At 40.7% G+C, this 10469-nt stretch overlaps 1 non-coding gene across 1 annotated transcript; it reads left to right on the forward strand.

The window, feature by feature from the left end:
- The first annotated feature begins 6454 nt into the window (after nucleotides 1-6454).
- On the forward strand, nucleotides 6455-6561 carry LOC129541870 (U6 spliceosomal RNA). Its single transcript, XR_008682925.2, has one exon. It is a non-coding gene; the product is annotated as a U6 spliceosomal RNA (small nuclear RNA).
- The last annotated feature ends 3908 nt before the right edge of the window (nucleotides 6562-10469 follow it).

Raw genomic sequence — 10469 nt, forward strand, 5'->3', positions numbered from 1 at the left:
GGGTGTTAGTTCTAAAAGGTCTTGTAGGTCTTCATATAACCGTTCAAATTCGGCTTCTTCAGCGTTACTGGTTGGGGCATAGACTTGAATTACTGTAATATTGAATCGTTTGCCTTGGAAACGAACAGAAATCATTCTGTCGTTTTTAAGATCGCATCCAAGTACTGCATTTCGGACTCTTTTGTTGACCATGATGGCTACTCCATTTCTTCTAGGGATTCCTGCCCACAGTAGTAGATATAATGGTCATCTGAGTTAAATTCACCCATTCCACTGCATTTTAGTTCACTGATTCCTAGAATGTCGACGTTCACTCTTGTCATCTCCTGTTTGACCACACTCCAATTTGCCTTGATTCATCGACCTAACATTCCAGGTTCCTATGCAATATTGCTCTTTACAGCATCGGACCTTGCTTCTATCACCAGTCACATCCACAACTGGGTTTGGTTTCGCTTTGGCTCCATCTCTTCATTCTTTCTGGAGTTATTTCTCCACTGATCTCCAGTAGCATACTGGACACCTACCGACCTGGGGAATTCCTCATTCAGTATCCTATCATTTTGCCTTTTGATACTGTTCATGGGGTTCTCAAGGCAAGTATACTGAAGTTTGGCCCCAGGTAAATAGCTGGGAGGGAACACAGCTCCACCCATCAACAGAAAATTGGATTAAAGAATTATTGAGCCTGGCCCTGCCCAACAGAATAAGACCCAGTTTTCACCCCCAGTCAGTCGCTCCCATCAGGAAACTTCCATAAGCCTCTTATCCTTCCCCACCATAGGGCAGAAAGACTGAAAACCACGATCCCAGAAAACTAACCAATCTAATCACATGGACCACAGCCTTGTCTAACTCAATGAAACTATAAGCTATGCCATGTAAGGCAGCCCAAGACAAATGGGTCATGGTGGAGAGTTATGACAAAATGTGGTCACCTGGAGAAGGGAATGGAAAAACACCTCAGTATTGTTGCCATGAGAACGCCATGAACAGTATGAAAAGGCAAAAATATAGGACACAGAAAGATGAACTCCCCAGGTCAGTAGGTGCCCAATATGCTACTGGATATCAGTGGAGAAATGACTACAGAAAGAATGAAGATACAGAGCCAAACAAAAACAACACCCAATTGTAGATGTGACTGGCGATGGAACCAAGGTCCAATTGTAAGAACAGTATTGTATAGTAGAGAAAAATACTGCATAGGAACCTGGAATGTTAAGTCGGTGATTCAAGGCAAATTGGAAGTGGTCAAACAGGAGATGGCAAGAGTGAACGTCAACATTTAAAGAATCAGTGAACTATGATGGGCAGGAATGGGTGAATTTAACTCAGACGACCATTATATCTAATACTGTGGGCAAGAATTCCTTAGAAGAAATGGAGTAGCCATCATAGTCAACAAAAGAGTCTGAAATGCAATACTTGGCATATAATCTCAAAAATGACACAATGATCTCTGTTCATTTCCAAGGCAAACCATTCAATTTCACAGTAATCCAAGTCTATGCCTCAATCAGCAATGCTGAAGAAGCCAAAGTTGAACGGTTCTATGAAGACCTACAAGACCTTCTAGAACTAACACCCCCAAAAGATGTCCTTTACATTATAGGGGACTGGAATGCAAAAGTAGGAAGTCAAGGGATACCTGGAGAAACAGGCAAATTTGGCCTTGAGTACAGAATGAAGTAGGGTAAAGGCTAACAGAGTTTTGCCAAGAGACCACACTATTCACAGATAGCAAACACCCTCTTCCAACATCACAGGTGAAGACTCTACACATGGACATTACCAGATGCTCAACACTGAAATCAGATTGATTATATTCCTTGCAGCCAAAAATGGAGAAGTTCTCTGTAGTCAGCAAAAACAAGATGGGAAGCTGACTGTGGCTCAGATCATGAAATCCTTATTGCCAAATTCAGACTTAAATTGAAGAAAGTAGGGAAAACCACTAGATCATTCAGCTATGACCAAAGTCAAATCCCTTACTATTATACAGTGGAAGTGAGAAATAGATTTAACAAACTAGATCTGATAGACAGAGTGCCTAATGAACTATGGACGGAGGTGCGTAACATTGTACAGGAGACAGTGATCAAGACCATCCCCAAGAAAAGAAATACAAAACAGCAAAATGGCTGTCTGAGGAGGCCTTACAAATAGCTGTGAAAGGAAGAGAAGTGAAAAAAAAAAGGAGAAAAGGAAAGATATACCCGTTTGAATGCAGAGTTCCAAAGAATAGCAAGGAGACATAAGAAATCCTTCCTCAGTGATCAGCGCAAAGAAATAGAGGAAAACAATCAGATGGAAAAGACTAGAGATATCATCAAGAAAATTAGAGATACCAAGGGAATATTTCATGCAAAGAAGGGTTCAATAAAGGACAGAAATTGTATGTACCTTAACAAAAGCAGAAAACATTAAGAAGAGGTGGCAAGAATACACAGAAGAACTAAACAAAAAAGATCTTCATGACCCAGATAACCATGATGGTGTGATCACTCACCTAGAGCCAGACATCCTGGAATGTAAAGTCAAGTGGGCCTTAGGAAGCATCACTAGAAACAAAACTAGTGGAGGTGATGGTATTCCAGTTGAGATATTTCAAATTCTAAAATATGATGCTGTGGAAGTGTGGCACTCAATATGCCAGTAAATTTGGAAAACTCAGCAATGGCCACAGGACTGGAAAAAGTCAGTCTTCATTCCAATCCCTAAGAAAGGCAATGCCAAAGAATGCTCAAACTACCGCACAGTTGCGCTCATCTCACATGCTAGTAAATTCATGCTCAAAATTCTCCAAGCCAGGCTTCAGCAATACATGAACCGTGAACTTCCAGCTATTCAAGTTCGTTTTAGAAAAGGCAGAGGAATCAGAGATTAAATTGCCAACATCTGTGGGATCATGGAAAAAGGAAGAGAGTTCCAGAAAAACATCTATTTCTGCTTCATTGACTTTGACTGTGTGGATCACTACAAACTGTGGAACATTCTGAAAGAGATGGGAATACCAGACCACCTGACCTGCCTCCTGAGAAATCTGCATGCAGGTCTGGAAGCAACAGTTAGAACTGGACATGGAACAACAGACTGGTTCCAAACCAGGAAAAGGAGTACATCAAGGTTATATATTGTCACCCTGCTTATTTAACTTATATGCATAGTGCATCATGAGAAACGCAGGACTGGATGAAGCACAAGAAGGAATCAAGATTGCCAGGAGGAATATCAATAACCTCAGATATGCAGATGACACCACTCCTCTTCTTGATGAAAGTGAAAGAGGAGAGTGGAAAAAGTTGACTTATAGCTCAACATTCAGAAAACTAAGAGCATGGCATCCTGTCCCATCAATTCATGGCAAATAGATGGGGAAACAGTGGAAACAGTGTCAGACTTTATTTTTTGGGGCTCCAAAATCACTGTGGATTCTGATTGCAGCCATGAAATTAAAAGATGCTTACTCCTTGAAAGAAAAGTTATGATGAACCTAGAGAGCATAGTAAAAAGCAGAGACATTACTTTGCCAAAAAAGTCCATCTAGTCAAGGCTATGGTTTTTCCCATGGTCATGTATGGATGTGAGAGTTGGACTGTGAAGAAAGCTGATCGCCGAAGAATCGATGCTTTTGAACTGTGGTTTGGAGAAGACTCTTGAGAATCATTTGGACTTCAAAGAGATAAAACCAGTCAATGCTAAAGGAAATCAGTCCTGAATATTCCTTGGAAGGACTGATGCTGAAGCTGAAACTCCAATACCTTGGTTGGCAAAGTAATGTCTCTGCTTTTTAATATGCTATCTAGGTTGGTCACAGCTTTCCTTCCAAGGAGTAAGCGTCTTTTAATTTCATGGCTGCAGTCAGCATCTGCAGTGATTTTGGAACTCCAAAAATGAAGTCTGACATTGTTTCCAATGTTTCCCCATCCATTTCCCATGAAGTGATGGGACCAGATGCCATGATCTTTGTTTTCTGAATGTTGAACTTCAAGCCAACCTTTTCACTCTCCTCTTTCACTTTCATCAAGAGGCTTTTGAGTTCCTCTTCACTTTCTGCCATAAGGGTGGTGTCATCTGCAATATCTGAGGTTATTCATATTTCTTCCTGCAATCTTGATACCAGCTTGTGCTTCCTCCAGCCAGGCGTTCCTCATGATGTACTCTGCATATAAGTTAAATAAGCAGGGTGACAATATACAGCCTTGATGTACTCCTTTTCCTATTTGAAATCAGTCTGTTGTTCCATGTCCAGTTCTAACTGTTGCTTCCTGACTTGCATACAGGTTTCTTAAGAGGCAGGTCAGGTGGTCTGGGATTCCCATCTCTTTCAGAATTTTCCACAGTTTCTTGTGATCCACATAGTCAAAGGTTTTGGCATAGTCAATGAAGCAGAAATAGATGTTTTTCTGGAACTCTCTTGCTTTTTCCATGATCCAGCAGATGTTGGCAATTTGATCTCTGGTTCCTCTGCCTTTTCTAAAACCTGCTTGAACATCTGAAAGTTCACGTTTCACATATTGCTGAAGCCTGGAATGTATTTTCTACTTCACTCAAAACTCTTGTCTTTGAGATTCAATTTGACACTGATGCACAGAGGCCAAGCTTTTGGTATCACAATCTATTTGAGGCATTACCAAGCATGAGAGTTTTACATACATTTAAATTCTTCCCATTTAAATCTTGCCAAAATGTCTCTTGTGTGTACTTCCATAACACACATAGAAATTTCATAGATTTTATAACATTTTCTTTTATCACATATTTCTCTTTTTTAATCAATCATTTGTCTTTATTAATTATATTGGCCTCAGTCTTCATTCCAATCCCAAAGAAAGGCAATGCAAAATAATGCTCAAACTACCGCACAATTGCACTCATCTTACACGCTAGTAAAGTCATGCTCAAAATTCTCCAAGCCAGGCTTCAGCAATATGTGAACCGTGAACTCCCAGATGTTCAAGCAAGTTTTAGAAAAGGCAGAGGCACCAGAGATCAAATAGCCAACATCCGCTGGATCATGGAGAAAGCAAGAGAGTTCCAGAAAAACATCTATTTCTGCTTCATTGGCTATACCAAAGCCTTTGACTGTGTGGATCACAATAAACTGTGGAATATTCTGAAAGAGATGGGAATCCCAGACCACCTGACCTGCCTCTTGAGAAACCTGTATGCAGGTCAGGAAGCAACAGTCAGAACTGGACATGGAACAACAGACTGGTTCCAAATAGGAAGAGGAGTGCGTCAATGTTGTACATTGTCACCCTGCTTATTTAACTTATATGCAGAGTACATCATGAGGAACGCTGGGCTGGAAGAAGCACAAGCTGGAAAAAAGACTGCAGGGAGAAATATCAATAACCTCAGATATGCAGATGACACTACCCTTATGGCAGAAAGTGAAGAGGAACTCAAAAGCCTCTTGATGAAAGTGAAAGAGGAGAGTGAAAAAGTTGGCTTGAAGCTCAACATTCAGAAAACAAAGATCATGGCATCTGGTCCCATCACTTCATGGGAAATAGATGGAAAAACAGTGGAAACAGTGTCAGACTTTATTTTTTTTGGCTCCAAAATCACTACAGATGCTGACTGCAGCCATGAAATTAAAAGACGCTTGCTCCTTGGAAAGAAAGTTATGACCAACCTTGATAATATATTGAAAATCAGAGACATTACTTTGCCAACAAAGGTCCGTCTAGTCAAGGCAATGGTTTTTCCCGTGGTCATGTATGGATGTGAGAGTTGGACTGTGAAGAGGGCTGATCGCCGAAGAATTGATGCTTTTGAACTGTGGTGCTGGAGAAGACTCTTGAGAGTCCCTTGGACTGCAAGGAGATCCAACCAGTCCATTCTAAAGGAGATCAATCCTGGGTGTTCATTGGAAGGACTGATGCTAAAGCTGAAGCTGCAATACTTTGGCCACCTCACGCGACGAGTTGACTCACTGGAAAAGACTCTGATGCTGGGAAAGGTTGGGGGCAGGAGGAGAAGGGGACGACCGAGAGTGATATGGCTGGATGGCATCACCGACTCTGTGGACATGAGTTTGAGTGAACTCCGGGATTTGGTGATGGACAGGGAGGCCTGGTGTGCTGTGATTCATGGCGTCGTGGAGAGTCGGACACGACTGAGTGACTGAACTGAACTGAACTGATCATGTTAGAAAAAGAAATGGAAAAGGTACAAATTAACTACACATAAAAATTGGGCCATAACCACAGATATAAAGTCCTTGAGGGAATATGGTTAAAAAAAAATAGGTCAAACAACTTTTAAAATATAGTGGTAGAGATAATTTTCTAAAACAGCAGAAATCATCCAAATTGATTCAAAAAGAAAAGAGGATTTTTGTTTCTGATTAGACAACAGGAATATTACTAGACTAAACTTTCCATTTTAAATAACTAAAATGCTAGATAAAAACTTTAAAATGTTTTATTAAGAGCATTGTTGAGTGCTGTCTTCAGCAGCACAAATGCTAGAATAGGAATGATACACGGAATGTTAGCATGCCCTCTGTGTAAGGATGATATGAAAGTTAATGAAGACTTCCAATTAAAAAAAGAAAGAAAGCAAACAAACACTGTTGAGCTGCAAAGAAAGCAAGAAATTCTCAAGTCGAAGACATAGTGATGGTTTGAATCAGAGAAATAAGAGGAATTTGAGGACCTTTGCCAAACTAGATGAACTTGGGTATCATTTTCATAGTCTCACGGCACATGGAGTAGAGGAGGAAAACTTGGGGATCACGTGGAGAGTATAAGAAGCGATCTTCCCTCCTTTAAGTAAAGACACCAAAGGGTTCCACTTTAGTGTAAGAGAGTACTAAAAATACTGTTCACATTTACCAAAGGTTATATGAAAATTGCCTGAAACTTGGCAGTATAACAGAGGAAGGCAACAGCCCTAAAAAACTGAATTCAGGGGTTTCCCTGGTGGTTCAGTGGTAAAAACAAAAAAATCCACCTGCCAATTCAGGAGATATGGGTTCAATCCCTGATCCAGGAAAGATCCCACATGCCTAGGAGTGATTAAGCCTGAGCATCACAACCATTGAATCTGTTCTCTAGTGCCTCGGAACTGAAACTATTGAAGCCCTTGCACCCTAGAGCCCAGGTTCCACAACAAGAGACTAGCTGCACTTGCAACAGTTAGAGAAAAGCCTGAGCAGCAACAAAGACCCAGCACAGCGAAAAATCAATAAGTAAATAAAATTAAAACAAAAGAAAACAAAAAATAACACTATAAACAAACGAACAACAAAAAACCCTGAATTCACAGTCTGGTTATCATATTGATTCAAGGTGCAAATTTACGGTGTCCAAATCCAGACTCTCAAACTAAAAATTTAGTTTAACATAGTTCCAAATGAAAAGTTATCTGGAGTCCTCACAGATGAAAAATGCACACAATTTCTGGAGGAACACACATAATAACAGATCTCCATGAATCTAAAACAGCAAATTTTCTATGAAATTCAACCATTCACAGTCAAAATTTACTAAATGCATTAGAAAACAAAGCACTCTCAACCAAGAGAAGCAACAAGATAGGAGAGGGCTCATGAAACTTCAGATATTGGAATAACTTGACACAAAATATAAACAGCATTGTATTCATATGTTTATAAAAACTAAGGACAATGTTTAAATATGTGCAGAGAAGACACTAAAAAAAGACTAGGCATTTTTAAAAATGAAAATTTAATAAATGAAATTTTAAAAATATATATTAAAAAATGCAAACCAAAACACAAATGAATATGTTTAACAGCAGATTTGATACAATTCAGTTCAGTTCACTTCAGTCACTCAGTCGTGTCCGACTCTTTGCGACCCCATGAATCACAGCACGCCAGGCCTCCCTGTCCATCACCAACTCCCGGAGTTCACTCAAACTCATACCCATCGAGTGAGTGATGCCATCCAGCCATCTCATTCTCTGTCGTCCCCTTCTCCTCCTGCCCCCAATTCCTCCCAGCATTAGAGTCTTTTCCAATGAGTCAACTTTCCCCATGAGGTGGCCAAAGTATTGGAGTTTCAGCGTCAGCATCAGTCCTTCCAATGAACACCCAGGACTGATCTCCTTTTGGATGAACTGGTTGGGCCTCCTTGCAGTCCAAGGGACTCTCAAGAGTCTTCTCCAGCACCACAGTTCAAAAGCATCAATTCTTCGGTGATCAGCTTTCTTCACAGTCCAAATCTGATATCCATACATGACTACTGGAAAAGCCATAGCCTTGACTAGACGGAACTTTGTTGGCAAAGCAATGTCTCTGCTTTTTAATATGCTATCGAGGTTGGTCATAACTTTCCTTCCAAGGAGGGAGTAAGTGTCTTTTAATTTTATAGCTGCAATCAGCATCCACAGTGATTTTGGAGCCCCCCAAAATAAAGTCTGGCACTGTTTCCACTGTTTCCCCATCTATTGCCCATGAAATGATGGGACCAGATGCCACGATCTTTGTTTTCTGAATGTTGAGCTTCAAGCCAACTTTTTCACTCTCCTCTTTCACTTTCATCAAGAGGCTTTTGAGTTCCTCTTCACTTTCTGCCATAAGGGTGGTGTCATCTGCATATCTGAGGGTATTGATATTTCTCCCGGCAATCTTGATTCCAGCCTGTGCTTCTTCCAGCCCAGCGCTCCACATGATGTACTCTGCATATAAGTTAAATAAGCAAGGTGACAATATACAGCCTTGATGTACTCCTTTTCCTATTTGGAACCAGTCTGTTGTTCCATGTCCAGTTCTAACTGTTGCTACCTGACCTGCATATAGGTTTCTCAAGAGGCAGGTCAGGTGGTCTGGTATTCCCATCTCTTTCAGAAATTCCCACAGTTTATTGTGATCCACACAGTCAAAGGCTTTGACATAGTCAATGAAACAGAAATAGATGTTTTTCTGGAACTCTCTTGCTTTCTCCATGATCCAGGGGATGTCGGCAATTTGATCTCTGGTTCCTCTGCCTTTTCTAAAACCAGCTTGAACATCTGAATGTTCACAGTTCATGGATTGCTGAAGGCTGGCTTAGAGAATTTTCACCATGACTTTACTAGCGTGTGAGATGAGTGCAATCTGAGCATTCTTTGACAATGCCTTTCTTTGGGATTGGGATGAAGACTGACCTTTTCCAGTCCTGTGGCCACTGCTGAGTTTTCCAAAGTTGCTGGCATATTGAGTGCAGGACTTTCACAGCATCATCTTTCAGGATTTGAAATACAACTAAAGATAGATTAATAAACAGGAAGATATATGAGTTCAGATCAGTGACGTAGTCGTGTCTGACTCTTTGGAACCCTATGGACTGCAGCACAGCAGGCTTCCCTGTCCATCACCAGTTCGTGGAGTTTGCTCAAACTCATGTCCATCGAGTCAGATTTATAAAAGTAAATTAATCAGAATGTAGCTGCAGCCTGTTGAATTTTGATCCCACAAAAGATATGTTCAAATTTTAACCTTTGGTATTATGAATATGACCTTATTCAGAAATAGGGTTTTGCAGATGGGATTAAATTAATGATCTTGAGATGAGATCATCCTAGATTTAGGACAAAAGACATTAGTTTTAGGGAAGCCCCTCAATCTAATGTCTGTCATCCTTATAAGAGAAGGGGGAGGAATATTCAAAACATAGATTTGAGAGGAAGACCCATAGGTGAATCACATGTGAAGTCAGAAGTAGGGAATGGAGTGATGAATCTACAAGCCAAAGAACACCAAGACTTGCCAACAACCACCAGAAGATAAGAGAGTGACATGGGGGCATCCAGAAGGAATAAACCCTGAAGACACAGAACTTCTGCCTTCAGAACTACAAGAGAATAAAACTTCTGTGGTTTGAAGACACGGAATTAGTGGTTGTTTGTTCCAACAGCTCTGGGAAATGAACACAATAGCACATAGAAAGAATGAAAAATATAAAGGTGGAGTTAAGAAATGGTGAGGATCACACTGACCACAACCTTGTCTAACTCAATGAAACTAAGCCATGCTGTGTGGGGACACCCAAGACGGGCGGGTCATGCTGGAGAGATCTGACAGAATGTGGCCCACTGGAAAGGGAATGGCAAACCACTTCAGTATTCTTGCCGATGAACAGTATCAAAGGCAAAATGAAAGGATACTGAATGAGGAACTCCCCAGTCGGCAGGTGCCCAATAAGATACTGGAGATCAGTGGAGAAATAACTCCAAAACGAATGAAAGAATGGAGCCAAAGCAAAACAATACCCAGTTGTGGATGTGACTGGTGATAGAAGCAAGGTCCAATACTGTAAAGAGCAGTATTGCTTAGGAACCTGGAATGTTAGGACCATGAATCCGGCAAATAGGAAATCATCAAACAGGAGATGGTAAGAGTGAACGAAGACATTCTAGGAATCAGTGAACTAAAATGTACTGGAATGGGTAAATTTAACTCAGATGACCATTATATCTGCTACTGTGGGCAGGAATCCCTTAGAAGAAAT

The sequence above is a fragment of the Moschus berezovskii genome, chromosome 4, assembly GCF_049115385.1.
Source record: "Moschus berezovskii isolate FMDL1 chromosome 4, NW_MosBer_1.0, whole genome shotgun sequence".
NCBI classification, from domain to species: Eukaryota; Metazoa; Chordata; class Mammalia; order Artiodactyla; family Moschidae; genus Moschus; species Moschus berezovskii.